At 40.5% G+C, this 13,208-nt stretch overlaps 1 pseudogene; it reads left to right on the forward strand.

Moving 5' to 3' along the window:
* The first annotated feature begins 2,618 nt into the window (after nt 1-2,618).
* LOC109383920 (basic leucine zipper and W2 domain-containing protein 1-like) lies at nt 2,619-12,736 on the forward strand (annotated as a pseudogene).
* Nucleotides 12,737-13,208: the final 472 nt, after the last annotated feature.

The raw sequence follows: 13,208 nt of genomic DNA on the forward strand, positions 1-13,208 counted from the left end.
ACAATCCCAAACAAACAACAGATTGGGCTTCTTCAGCAAAACACACTAAAAAAGAAAGGTTGTAGGAAATTGTTCACAGTATATCCTTCATCAAATTGCAGAGGAGAGGATCCGACAGACTTAAGTGTAAAGTCAGTTATGAGAAATTTGTCCTCTTTGGTAGCTAATGTTGATAATGTTATTTATATTAACAGGCAAAATAGGCTGGCAGTACACCAGCAATTATCAAAGTTTAATGGATGTGGTTCCGCCCATAAATCTGGGTAATGATGGCATATCTCTTATGGGACTGCATTAACTATGGGTTACCATAATCGTATTTTTTTTTTTGAGAGCTTGCATTCTTGAGCAAGCTCTTAACCAACTGAGCCACTCAGCCAACCCTTAATTTTAATTTTTAATGTAAGCACACAATCACAGTAACAGAATCAAAATTTACAAAACAATTTTAGATTGGTACCTGAGACTTCTTAATTCAAACTCATAAGCATTCTAGCAAAACTTAATGTACTTAGAGATTATAACAAGGAGCATAAAAGCCAATGGCCCAAGCTTTACTGTCAATGAAAATATATCCATCAAAATGATCTCTAAAAAGAAGGATGTCATCAAGATTTCTAAAATTAATGTATGCTCTTGAGTAGAGATGAGGCTAAAAACTGAAATAAGAGATAATAGTGAAAATGATTAGTGACAAATATAAGACTTCTTTAATTTTGCTATTTTTTTCCTTGTCTGGATATAACAAACTACTTCAGATACAACCTTTATGACAAAGAGTCCTTTCTCCACAAATCACAACAATCTGGGTATTCTTGAGCAAAAAGAAAAGAAACCCCAAACAAACAAACAAACAAAAAAACATTAACTGAGATCTCTTCAATGATTTGGAAGAGACACTTTAAATCACTATCTCTACTGTACAAATAAGGGTTACAATACTGGTCCTCATAGGTTTAAAACCAAAGGCAATGTTATTTAAAGGTCGTATCTAATCACACATCATGGCTGCAATACAACCTAGTTATGATTCGTTCATAGAAGACAATGTTATATTGTAAATAGTCTTTACTGATTTAGAGAACACTTTTAGGTTTTTAAGATGATTTACTGTAGCACATGTTACAGCCTCTACAGAAAACCTAAGACTTTTCTCTGCTACCTTATAGCTACCAATTTCCTTCACTGGCAGGAACTTTCAACCCCATTTCACAAATGAGAACACTGAGGCTCGGAGAGACTAGGTACTTGCAGAGTGCAGTTAGTTAAAATGTGGGACTAGCATTCCAATCTGAGTCACTCTCTGAGTCCAGCATCTGTCCTTCTTTAACTGTACCAGTTTTCCTAAACTTCAGTCATTTGAAATCATTTTTATGTTATTTTAACCATATCTATATTTACCTGTTAGTGGTATTTTTAGTTGAATGGACTGACACTTTTTACTTAAATGTATTTATTCAGAAGGAAAGTTTATATGGCTATGATAAATGAGAACTCATAATATTGAAGGTAAAAAGAATAATAATGATAATAAAAATAATAAAAACATAGTGAAGATCATTAAATCACTGCTGAACTGTCATCTGTTCAAGGTCTAACCTGAGGCTGGCTCTTGGTTAATGAAGGGAGATTTGGAAGTAAGAATTTTTGTCAGAGTCATCTAACTACAAAGCTGTAAAAGGAAATTGAGAAAGATACAACTTGAGGGACTGGCCGAGTGGCTCAGTTGGTTAAGAGCTTGCTCTAAGAGTGCCAGCTCTGGGCAACAGCGGTTCGAGGCCAGGCCTGAGCTGAGCTGCCACTGCATTGCCAACAGGTGGCAGGATGGCTCAGCTAAAAAAAACAACAAAAAAAACTAACAAAAAAGAAAAAGATACAACTTGAGAGAGGTAGCATCAGGTTGAATGTTAGTGAGGGAGGGGAGTGCAAGGGGCTTCTAGGGTCTGGAATATTCTGTTTCTTTATCTGGTGTTAGTTACATGAACTGTTCATGAGGTTATATACCTATTATTTATATACCTATTATACCACTTTTCTTTGTTATATCTCAAAACAATTTAAAAACCTCTGTGAAATAAGGTTTATTGATATCCAAAGTACAAAAAGTAATATGTTGTTAGTCTGTGTTTCTTTTTAGACTATGGTGGTGCTAGTAGAGGCATATTTTAAATTTATTTTACAGGAATTTAATGAGCTGCCTACTTAGAAATAACTTGCAGAAATAAAGGTCTGCATTGATTTCTGGGTACATGTGGGAAATAAGACGGAAGTGGAGATAGCTTCTATTGTATTATCTATAAGAACTTGCCAGCAAGTGACATCCCTCAGTTTCTCAATGTTAGTAAACAGCTTCTCACCTGAGATCTGCGTAAAGAACTCAAAGTAATCGTGTGCAGGTAGTGGGTGGAGCTGCTCTTCCAGCTGCTCCTTGGTGAGGCTGGGAGGAAGGCGCTGGATCACCACATGGGGAAAGCACACTGGCTGGGTTTCATCTCACTCTTACTGTATTATTTGGATGCTTGGTGACCTGTGTGTATGCTCAGAGGAAAATCTAAACCCGGAGTCCATCAGAAACATACATTTTAGGAATGGTTACGAAATACGAGTATATAGAGAACATGGCTGTCAAAGGGGTAATGGGGGTTGAATAATTGAAAAGGGATCAGTGAGGTCAGAAAAGTCTGAGCATAACAGTTCTTTTTCATGCAATCATGTCATCACTACCAGAAAACTCTTGGCGTGACACATACTATCTGTGCCCCAGTGAAAAATAATACCTCCTACACTCTCCTGGACAGCTACTGCCTAGCGCTGGTGAGCCCAGCGTCCCAGCCCCAACGGGATATCTGTACAGGCTGAAAAGACTTTTCTTTTTCCCCAAACCAGAAAAACCATGTCAGAGGGCGCAGAAAAACCAGTTTCTGCTGGAATTAGGTGCTGGGGGCCCACGCTGCCCGGCCGCTGTCCGCGGTGCTGAAGCGAACGCCGTCCTATTGCTCTGCCCAGTATCTCACCACTCTTAGCTGGTTCCCCTCGGCCGCCACCCGACCCTTTAGTCCTGTCCCATTCGCCCCTCTGTCCACACCGCCTCTTTCCTCGCCTCATCCCTGCCTCGCTCAAGAACATCCTCTTTTCGTGATTTTTGTCTGCACCACCCGGTCCTCGCCACTCTCCACTTTGCTGAGGACCCTCCTCCTCATGCGAGGCTCGTCTGCCTTGCCAGGTCCTCACCCCGCCCCGTCCCACCTTTCTGAAGTGAGGTTTGCCTGTACCACCCAGCCCCGACCTCGCTCAGCACGGTTCTTCCTTCTCTCGAGGTTGCCTGCGCTACCCCCAACGGCCTGAGAACAAGGCCTGCGGCGCCTTGGGCTCTCCTGGCGGCGAATCACTGCGGACGTGGACTTCCCTGGCTCACGGCTTCTCCCTCCCTCTTGGGTCCTGTGCAGCAGGGACCACCCCCGGCCTCGGGCCCCTTCCTCCAATTGCATCCAGTACCCGCTGCAGATCCGCCGCCTCCCCTCGCCCTGGCCGAGACTTGGCAAGAACTAGGCCGTGGTCGTCCCCAGTATCACCCCTTACCCTCAACCCCAACCCCTCGGTTCAGTTGCCGCCTGTTCCTTACCCCTCACTCCACCCAGGAAGCTGCTCTTTCTGCACCTCGCCCCCCCCCAGCCCATGACCTCCGATGTCACCACCTTTCACTAAACGGGGAAAAGGGGGAAACACAGGGTCAGGGGGCCTTGCCGCAGGCTCGGTCCCTGAGCCTAGAGTCTCGTATCCTGCCCACACGGAGTAGGCCCTAGACCGCACCTCGGACCAATGCTCTGTTGTGTGGTCACCTGGAAGCCATGGTCAGGGTGTTGGAGATGTTGAGACTGCCCGCCCTCTTCTGCAGCCAGGACTTAAGAAGGCCTGGGATAGAACAAGGATTCAATGGCCTCGTCTGTTAGCTGGTCAGCGGTCAGTGGGAAATTGAGCACCAGGGGACATTTGGCTCCAGCAGGAGCCTTTAATAAAACTCTGGGCCGGCAGGGTGGCGTGATGGTTAAGAGCTGGCTTGGGACGCCAGAGGGCCCCAGTTCGGATCCCACATATGAGGGCCAGTGACACTGCCCTCTACAGCTAAGATGCTGAACAACAGCTCAACCTGGAGCTGGGCTGCCCTGAGTTGCCAGCGGTGGCGATAGGCTGCAGCCCCTGCTGCAGTGGGTTGCCATGGGCTACCGTGTGTAGCCAGCAGCCAGCGTGAGTGGCCAGCAGCCACCATGAGCGGCTGCCCAGAAGCTGGCAACTGATCTGCCTCACCTGGGAAGAGTGCAATGATGGTGTCAACTTGGGCCAGTGAAGCAACGTCCTCCACAACTAGACTGAAGAACAAAAAGACAGCAACTTGTCTGTTCCCCTTCCCCCAATTCCCTAGCACTGTTCCCATCCCCCAATTCCCCAATAAAAATCTTTAAAAAACACAAAAAAACCCCCCAAAACTCTGAAGGGCAGAATCTGTTTTCCATGGAGATGACCTGGTCCTGTAGCTAAACATTCCTGAGAATTACATTCACATGCTTAATAAACTATTTACAGCTATTTATTCTTTTCCAAGGAAATCTGAAAGTTTCAACAGAGACTAGCAATTGTATTCAAGAAAAAAGAACCGATTGACAAACAGCATAAATGGGTACATGGCTAACCTATTCGGAACAAAATAAATGCACCAGAATGGAGAGCAGAAATTGGCCAGCATGGAAGGTTCCCTTCAGCTGTCCTTAGGCGCTCAGGTGTCAACACTGACCACCATCTGGATGGTGTTACAGGCTGGGTTAGAGTAACTAATAGACCCATGGCACCCACAAAACAGGGCCTTAAGAAGGCTTTCCAATGTGATTTTTACTCAGCTTTTTGGGGCTCTCAATGGGTCAGCAACCAAGCCAGATTCACATTTGTATATTTTTCTTTACAAACATACAAGTAGTGACACTTTTGATTAGCATAACTTATATGGAAGCTCTTCATTTTTAAATACCATATTTTTCATATTTTCTCACATTTTTCTTTATGCATGTTGGCTATATTTCTTATCCACAGCACCTTTATCCCAAGAACCTCACATAGAAATAAAAAAAGAAACCAGAGAATGGGGTAACTGAGGCATTAGGAGATCAAGGGAGTCTCTGAAAGATACTGGAAGTAAATCCAGGCTTCACCCAATCCTTGAACCACTAAATACCTATGAACACACTAGAAATGTGACATATTGATGGATCAGAAGATTCAAAAAGCAGTTCCAATACTGAGTTCTCTCAAACCCCATGAGGGGGCCTCAAGCCATTTTTGGTATTTCATAAAGTCTAAAGGAATTCTATTAGAAATACACCTACGATAAAGTTGCATGCTACATCCACAGTGTCCTTTTTTGTCTAAATCAACTCCATATAAAAAAAAAACCGCATATGCTGATGAAAAGCTCTAACGGTTTTATCTGTGATAAAAAGAGGGAAAATATGGTTGCCAGATAAAAACTTTGAATATATAGTGTGAGTGGGAGGTAGAGCCAGAGGGGGCTGATGGTGAAAAATGTGGAAACCATTCATTTGAAAAATTTCAGCACTCTTCAAACACAAAAGCATATATTTGAAATATCTTTAAAAATAACTGTTCTCAATCTATTTGCAGACCTTCCCTTTCTAATTTCTAAATATTATTAGATTGAACAATCATCTAACAATATCTAATTTTAGCTCTTGAGTGATATTTCTAGATAGGGGTAATAAAAAGGATTCTAAAACACACCTCATACTATTCTTACTGAAGAACTCTTGCGCCAAGGCAATTGTTTTATTACTCAGCCAAAAAATGCCAAGATTATCAAAAGGAGACAAGACCTCCTGTCCTCAGCTTCTCAAAAGGCCCCATCATGCACAATGACTGGAGATGTTTCTTGTGTCCATATTTTGCCCCCACTACTATGAAGCCATGGCTTATGTTATGAAGCCCTCTAAGTCCAAATGAACACACTCACAACCAAGGGGGTCTTCATTTGAGATCCCCCAGAACCTTGAGCACACCTCCACTTACTAGTGACCACATTATGCTCAATGCTGGAAGGACACTCCCTACAACCCAAAACTGTGACGTCACTAATGCAGGAACTATGTCTTTGTTCAACTCTTTATGCCCATCCCAGGCCTGTATCTGGCACTTACAGATACATGTTTGCTGGATGTATATTTCTTGTCTACCCAGCCAGCAAAATGCCCAAATGTTGTTTCTCACCCAACGCCAAGCAACAGGCACCACTGTCAATTTTTAAAGACCCCTCTGATTCTGTACTTCCTGTTATTACAAATAAAGTTCTAAGAAATGGTTTCAGGAATATCACAGAATTGTAGAATTCAGGGTTTTTTGCTGAAATTATTCTTTAAATAAAATGTTATAATATAGACTGCAAGATATAGTAAATGAAATACACTAGTAAAATAATTATGATTTTATATGAAAAAATAAGTATATTACAAAGAAAGTCTAGCTTCTCACATAATACCCAGCCTGTTAAAATGTCTTGTTTTACATACACACAGAACTACAGCCAAAACAAAGCAGTAAGAACAAATCTCCAAATGTCAGAGTGAATACAGGAGGTAACTTTGCTTTTGCTTAACTGAATATCTGCCAATTAATGTGGTCCAGGGCTAAACGCCTGTCATAGGAAAGACGTTCACTTGGGAGCACAGGTCTAATAGGTGAACGACAGTGGCTTAAGGTAGATGGTGACCATAACACTCCCATTTTCCTTTGAAGATGACATGGTCGCTTTAAAGGCGGCAATAAGGATGCCTTTTTAGGAAACTATGATGCATCATTAGGAGATACTAGAGAACTGGGTAGCCACAGAAAAATATCTGCCGTACAATTACACATTACCTGTTTCGATACTCTCTGAAGTCTGACCATTGGTAGTGAACTGTTGCTGATCTGAAAAACAGCTTAGTCCAATACTTGAAGCTTTTGCCTTTTGTGTCTCAAAGCACTGTCAATTGTGTTAATGGCTCCCTCCCTATCAGGGGTTCACTTTTCCAGAAACCTAAACAGTCATACCACATGATCAATGAAGACACTAAATAGAGAAATATTTTGGTCTGCTGGGCAAAATAAATGTAAAAAAAAAAAGTATTAATAGAATATCTTCATTTTTATTTCTTTAAAAGTGATTATTTTAGGTGCAGTCATTTGATTTTCTAGCCCCAGCAAAAGAGAAGGGGAGGCATGAAAGCAGGCATATGTGATGCCTGGCAGAGAAGAGATAGAAAAGCCATTGAAAAGAAAAATGAAAACTCAAAAAACGCACTATTTGAACCTAAATAGCTGTAGACAACTCGTAGTGTCTAAGTGCACTGCTGCATTAAACTGACGCTCAGTGTGATGAGCTGACAGAAAATGGGGCCTGAATGCCGCACTGGCTGTGCTCAGATTCCTCATGTGTAGACAGCCTTACTGGTGAGGGCCTCACGAAATAACAGCTAGTGTTATTCTGCCATATATATATATATATATATATATATATATATATATATATATATATATATATATATATATATATATATATATTCTGCCAAGGTAGAAACATATGGGATACTTTTTAGATTAAGATAAAAAGTTTTTGTGTTTAAGGAAGCTTTTCAGGGGCCTATACAATTTGTTTCTGTATAATACCTTGTTTGTTAATGATGCTGTGGAAAAATGTCTTGGAATACAACATTTTTCTGTGAAAAATTAGGAATATGTGCCTGCTGAAGGATGAGAGATTGAAAAAAAGGAGTTCAGCAAATAAAGCCTATAATTCTACATCCCTGTTAGAATGACTAAGGAAAGAGATGGTCTCTGCTTATGCAGTTATCACCTGTGAATCACACAAGCTTTTTTTTGGTGCCAATTTATGTGAAGAGGTTTAAAATGTTTAAAGATTAGAGATGTAGTAAAATTTTTGTATAAACTTTGAAAAAGTAAGCTTTTTTAAAGTAAAAAGTTTTAACATGTCTTTGCCAATGTGCAAAACGGTATGAGAACTTTTCTTTTTTTCTTGACCCCAACAAATGTTACATATCAGTTCAAACAGCTCTGCCATGTCTGGTTCCAGATGTTTTTACAAGGTAGTTATCTTGCTATGACATATTAAAAATTACATATTTTAAGTAGTGACTTATGATCATCTGCTTATTTCACATGGATTCAGTTTTCAGTCTTATCTCCATGTGAGAAAAGTGCAAATCATGCTAAAATGATAAAAACAGATCAAGAGAGCTTATAACATTTAGCAACAGTTAAAAGGATATGTCATCAAGTTAGTATGTGAGAAAGTAGGTAAAACCTCATGTCATCTCCTATACACAAGGATGTAGACATAGAGAATAGTGGATCACATTTACTTTATGGAACAAAATTTTAACTTAGCACCAATAGCCATTCAATTCAAGTGTCACAAAACGTGTTTACTAGTCAATTGAGTTTATTAGCTTAAATACTATTATGAACTTAGAATGTTTTAATTTTTATAGTATTGTAGACAATTTTATATGACTGTCAACATTTATCACGGTGATTGTAGAAGACCTAGCTATAGTTTTAAGACATAGGGGTGATGTCACAGAAAATGGCAGAGGAGGAAGCTCCAGGGGACGAGTTTAAGAACTTAATTAAAATGTTTCTCAAAAGCTACCGGAAACATGCATTTGAAACTGTTATTTTAATGAATGTAAATGACACTCACTCTGTAATATGTGTAGAAACTTATTAAGCATACATTTAATAAAGATGTTTTTAAAAAAATCTACTGGCAAGATGCATTCAGGACTGTTATTTCAGTGAATGGATGTGATACCCACTCAAATGCAGGTAGTGCGGTGTTTAAGAACACATTTAATATGGATGTTTTTAACAAGCTGCTGGCAAGTAGCATTCAGCATGGTGTTTTTTCAGGGAGTTGAAATATTACACACTTTTTAATATATATAATAAAGTGTTTCATAGCACATCTTATAAGATGTTTCTAACAATCTACTTGGATGATGGGTTCAGCACATAGTTATTTCAGTAAATGAAAGTGATACTCACCTGTAATGCATGGACTGAATTTTTAAAGAACACATTTAATATGTTTTTAACAATCTACCTCACGATGCATTTAGCACAGTTATTTCAGAGAATTGATGTAATAGACATTCTGTAATGCATGTAGTGAAGTGTTTAAGAATACTTTTTATAAAAATGTTTTTATCAGGCTACTTGCAGTATGCATTCAGGACAGAAATTTTCAGTGAAGAGACGTGATACCCACTCTTAATGCATGTAGTGAAGTGTTTAAAATATTTCTTATAATGATGTTTCTATAAGCTACTTGCGAGGTGTGTTCAGCACAGTGTTATTTCAGTATATAAAAGTGACACCCACTCTGTAATGCACGTAGTGAAGTTTTAAAGAACTCATTTAACAAAGATGTTCTAACAAGCTAATTGAAAGATGAGCTCAGCACAGTGTTAATTTTTTTCCACTGGAATTTATACTTATTCTGTAATGGATGTAGTGATATGTTTAAGAACACAGTTATAAAGTGGCTTCTAACAAGGTACTTGCAATTGCATTTAGAACAGTGTTATTTAGAGAATGAAAGTGACGCCCTATCTGTAATGCATGTAGTGTTTTTAATAACACTTGCTATAAAGATGTATCTACCAAGCTACTTGGAGATGTGTTCAGCACAGTTTTATTTCAATGACTGTAATGACTGTAATGGATGACCTGAAGTGTTTAAGAACAATTCTTTCTTTTTTTTTTTTAAGATTTTTATTGGGGAATTGGGGGATAGGAACAGTGCTGGGGAGTTGGGGGAAGGGGAACATACAAGTTGCTGTCGTTTTGGTCTTCAGTCTAGTTGTGGAGGACGTTGCTTCACTGGCCCAAGTTGGCACCATCATTGTGCTCTTCCCGATGAGGCAGATCAGTCACCGGCTTCTGGACGGCCGCTCACTGTGGCTGCTGGCCACTCATGCTGGCTGCTGGTTACACACGGTAGCCCATGGCAATCCACTGCAGCAGGGGCTGCAGCCTACACCGTCGCCGGCGACTCATGGCAGCCCAGCTCCAGGTTGAGCTGTTGTTCAGCATCTTAGCTGTAGAGGGCGCAGCGTCACTGGCCCTCATGTGGGATCCAAACTGGGGCCCTGCTGCTCAGAGCTGGCGTCCCAAGCCAACTCCTAACCAACGCGCCACTTGACTGGCCCAAGAACAATTCTTATAAAGTTGTTTTTAAGAAGCAACTTATAAAATGTGATCAGCAAGTGTTATTTCAGTGGATGGAAGTAATACCACTTTTAATGCATGCTTTAAAGTTTTTAAGAACACATTTAATAAAGATGTTTCTAAAACGCTACTTTAAGAGTCATCCAGCACAGTGTTAATTCAGTGAATCGAAGTAATATTCAGTAATGCATCTAATGAAGTGTTTAAGAACACATTTAATTCAGATGTTTGACAAGCTACTTGAAGGTGTGTTCAGCACAGTGCTATTTCAGGGAATGGAAGTCATGCCCACTTGGTAATGCTTGTAGCGAAGTGTTTAGCAACACAATTAATGAAGACGTTTCTAATAAGCTACTTGATAGATGCGTTCAGCAGAGTGTTATTTCAGGGAATGGAAGTCATATTTACTCTGTAACACATGTAGTGAAGTGTTGAAGAACACATTTAGTAAAGTTGTTTATAACAAGTTACTTGCAAGATTCATTAGCACAGCATTATTTTGCTGAATTGAATCATAACCTTTATGTAATGCATGCAGTGAAGTGTTTAAGAACACTTCTTGTAGAAAAGTATCCGAGGGAGACATATGCCCTTGGAGGAGGCTTGGATTGTAGGGGCAAAAGAGACCAGGCCTGCTATCGGTTCAGTTTGCAGGTGGGAGTGGTGAAGTGGCTGCTGTGGTTGCAGGCATGACTTGAGGGGTATCTTTTATAAATAATCAAAAACAGCAAAAGCTGGGCTGGCCAAGTGGCTCAGTTAGTTAAGAGTGCGAGCTCTGAGCAACAGGGTCGCTGGTTCAATTCCCACATGGACCAGTGAGCTGTACCTGAGCTGAGCTGCCGCTGAGCTGCCAACAGGTGGCAGGATGGCTCAGCTGGTGAGAACACGTGCTCCTAACAACAAGGTTTTAGGTTTGACTCCCGCATGGGATGATGGGCTATGCCCACCCGCCACTAATATTGAACACGGCACCGTGAGCTGAGTTGCCCTGAGCTGCCAATGGGCGGCCAGATGGCGGCTGGACTTGGAGCTGAGCTAGCTGTGCCCTCCACAACTAAGACTGAAGGACAACAACTTGGCTGTTTCCCTTCCCCAATTCTCCAATAAAATCTTAAAAAACAAACAAACAAACAAACAAACAAACAAACAAACAAATAAACAAAAACAAACAGCAAAAGCTAACACCATCAGGCCAGCATTTTCAAACCAGAAAAAGTGACGAAAAAGAGATGTTTGACCTTACTCCGTTTCAGGACTGTATTAGTCAAGGGTTAGCTGAAACTGGTGCTGATTTGGAAGCAGCAGCAAAGTTTCTTGGTGATTCTGGAACAAAACTTGATTACTGCGGATATGCAGAAATGCTCTGACATTCTGGTGGCTGGTGGAATGCTGCCCCCAGGTAATACACTGGCAGATGACATGATGTGTACAAATGTTTGTGTGTTTGCAGCACAAGAAGGCCTAGAGAACATGCAAGCATTTGCTTATGTTTTTAACAAGTTAATCAGGTGCTACAAGTATCTGGAGAAAGGTTTTGAAGGTGAAGTAAAAAAGCTGCTGCTGTTCTTAAAGGGCTTTTTTGGAGCTGGCGAGGAACAAGTTGGTGATGTTACCTGGTGTTCTTCTGGCTAATGGAACACTTAATGCGTCCATTCTTAATAGCCTTTATAATGAGAATTTGGTTAACAAAGAGGTTTCAGCAGCGTTTGCTGTAAAAGCTCTTTAAATCATGGATGAATGAAAAAGGTATCAATGCAGTAGCTGCAAGTCTTCGGAAAGTCAGCATGGATAACAGCCCGATGGAACCTATTCCTGCGGGTACACAAAGCGTCAGGCACTTCACAAAGTATTTTACTGATGCAGGCTTGCAAGAGCTTTTAGAATATGTTCAGAATCAGCAAACCATAGGCCCTCGTAAGGAACTCCAGAAACAGCTTCAAGAACAGATGCCCCATGGTGATCCATCTAAGGATATAATTTTGGATGTCAAGGAGGAAATGAAAAAAACCCAGTATCTCAGAACCCGTGATCATTGGGATATGTGGCCCAGTGTAACGAGCACCATGGAATGCAACCAAGAAGAGGAGCTTGCAGCACAGCAAGCCATGGAGCCCTTGAAACAAGACCGCCGCCCACTTGCTGCCTTGCCTCCCCAAGGTCGGTCTAAGCTGACTCTGTTATTGAAGATTCAGGAGTATTGCTATGACAACACTCATTTTGTGAAAGACTTCCAGAAACTAGTGGTGCTATTTTATAAAGCTGAAGTCCTGAGTGAAGGGCCCATTCTGAAGTGGTATAAAGATGCACATGTTGCAAGAAGTGTCTTGGGAAAAGTGTCTTCCTTGAGTAAATAATAAAGTTTGTAGAGTGGCTCAAAAATGCGGGAGAAGAATCTGAGTCTGAAGCTGAAGAAGGTGACTGCATTTTGAAACTACACCCTCAGTAAAGCAAACAGGACCTGTAGCTAATATGTCAGGTCTCTTGTGTCCTGGTCATGATAACTTCTTACTTCCCCATAGCAAGCATGAAACAAGGGTTTTCATGGTAAATTTTATTTTAACCATGTTTCTATTTATTTAACCATAACTGTTTCTATGGTTACTGGAAATATTGAGTTCAGTTTTTAAACCCATGTTTTAAGTAGCTACAGGAGCTATCGATTTGAATCTAATGCTGCATTAGCCTTTTCAGTTATCTTGTACCTCCTGTATTTTCTACTCTAATAATGTAATTTAAAGTTTTCCATGATGAATGGTTCACTTTTTCCCTGAGTTTTCTATATAAACAGTTTTTAAGATCTGATTTGGTTAAAAATAATTTATATAAAAATTCTGTTTGCAAATTAAACTGTAAAAGTAAACAAAATGTATCTACCAAAGTGCTTGAAAATGAATTCATCACAGCATAAATTCGGTGTA

This window comes from Hipposideros armiger, unplaced genomic scaffold (genome assembly GCF_001890085.2).
Source record: "Hipposideros armiger isolate ML-2016 unplaced genomic scaffold, ASM189008v1 scaffold_91, whole genome shotgun sequence".
Lineage (NCBI taxonomy): Eukaryota > Metazoa > Chordata > Mammalia > Chiroptera > Hipposideridae > Hipposideros > Hipposideros armiger.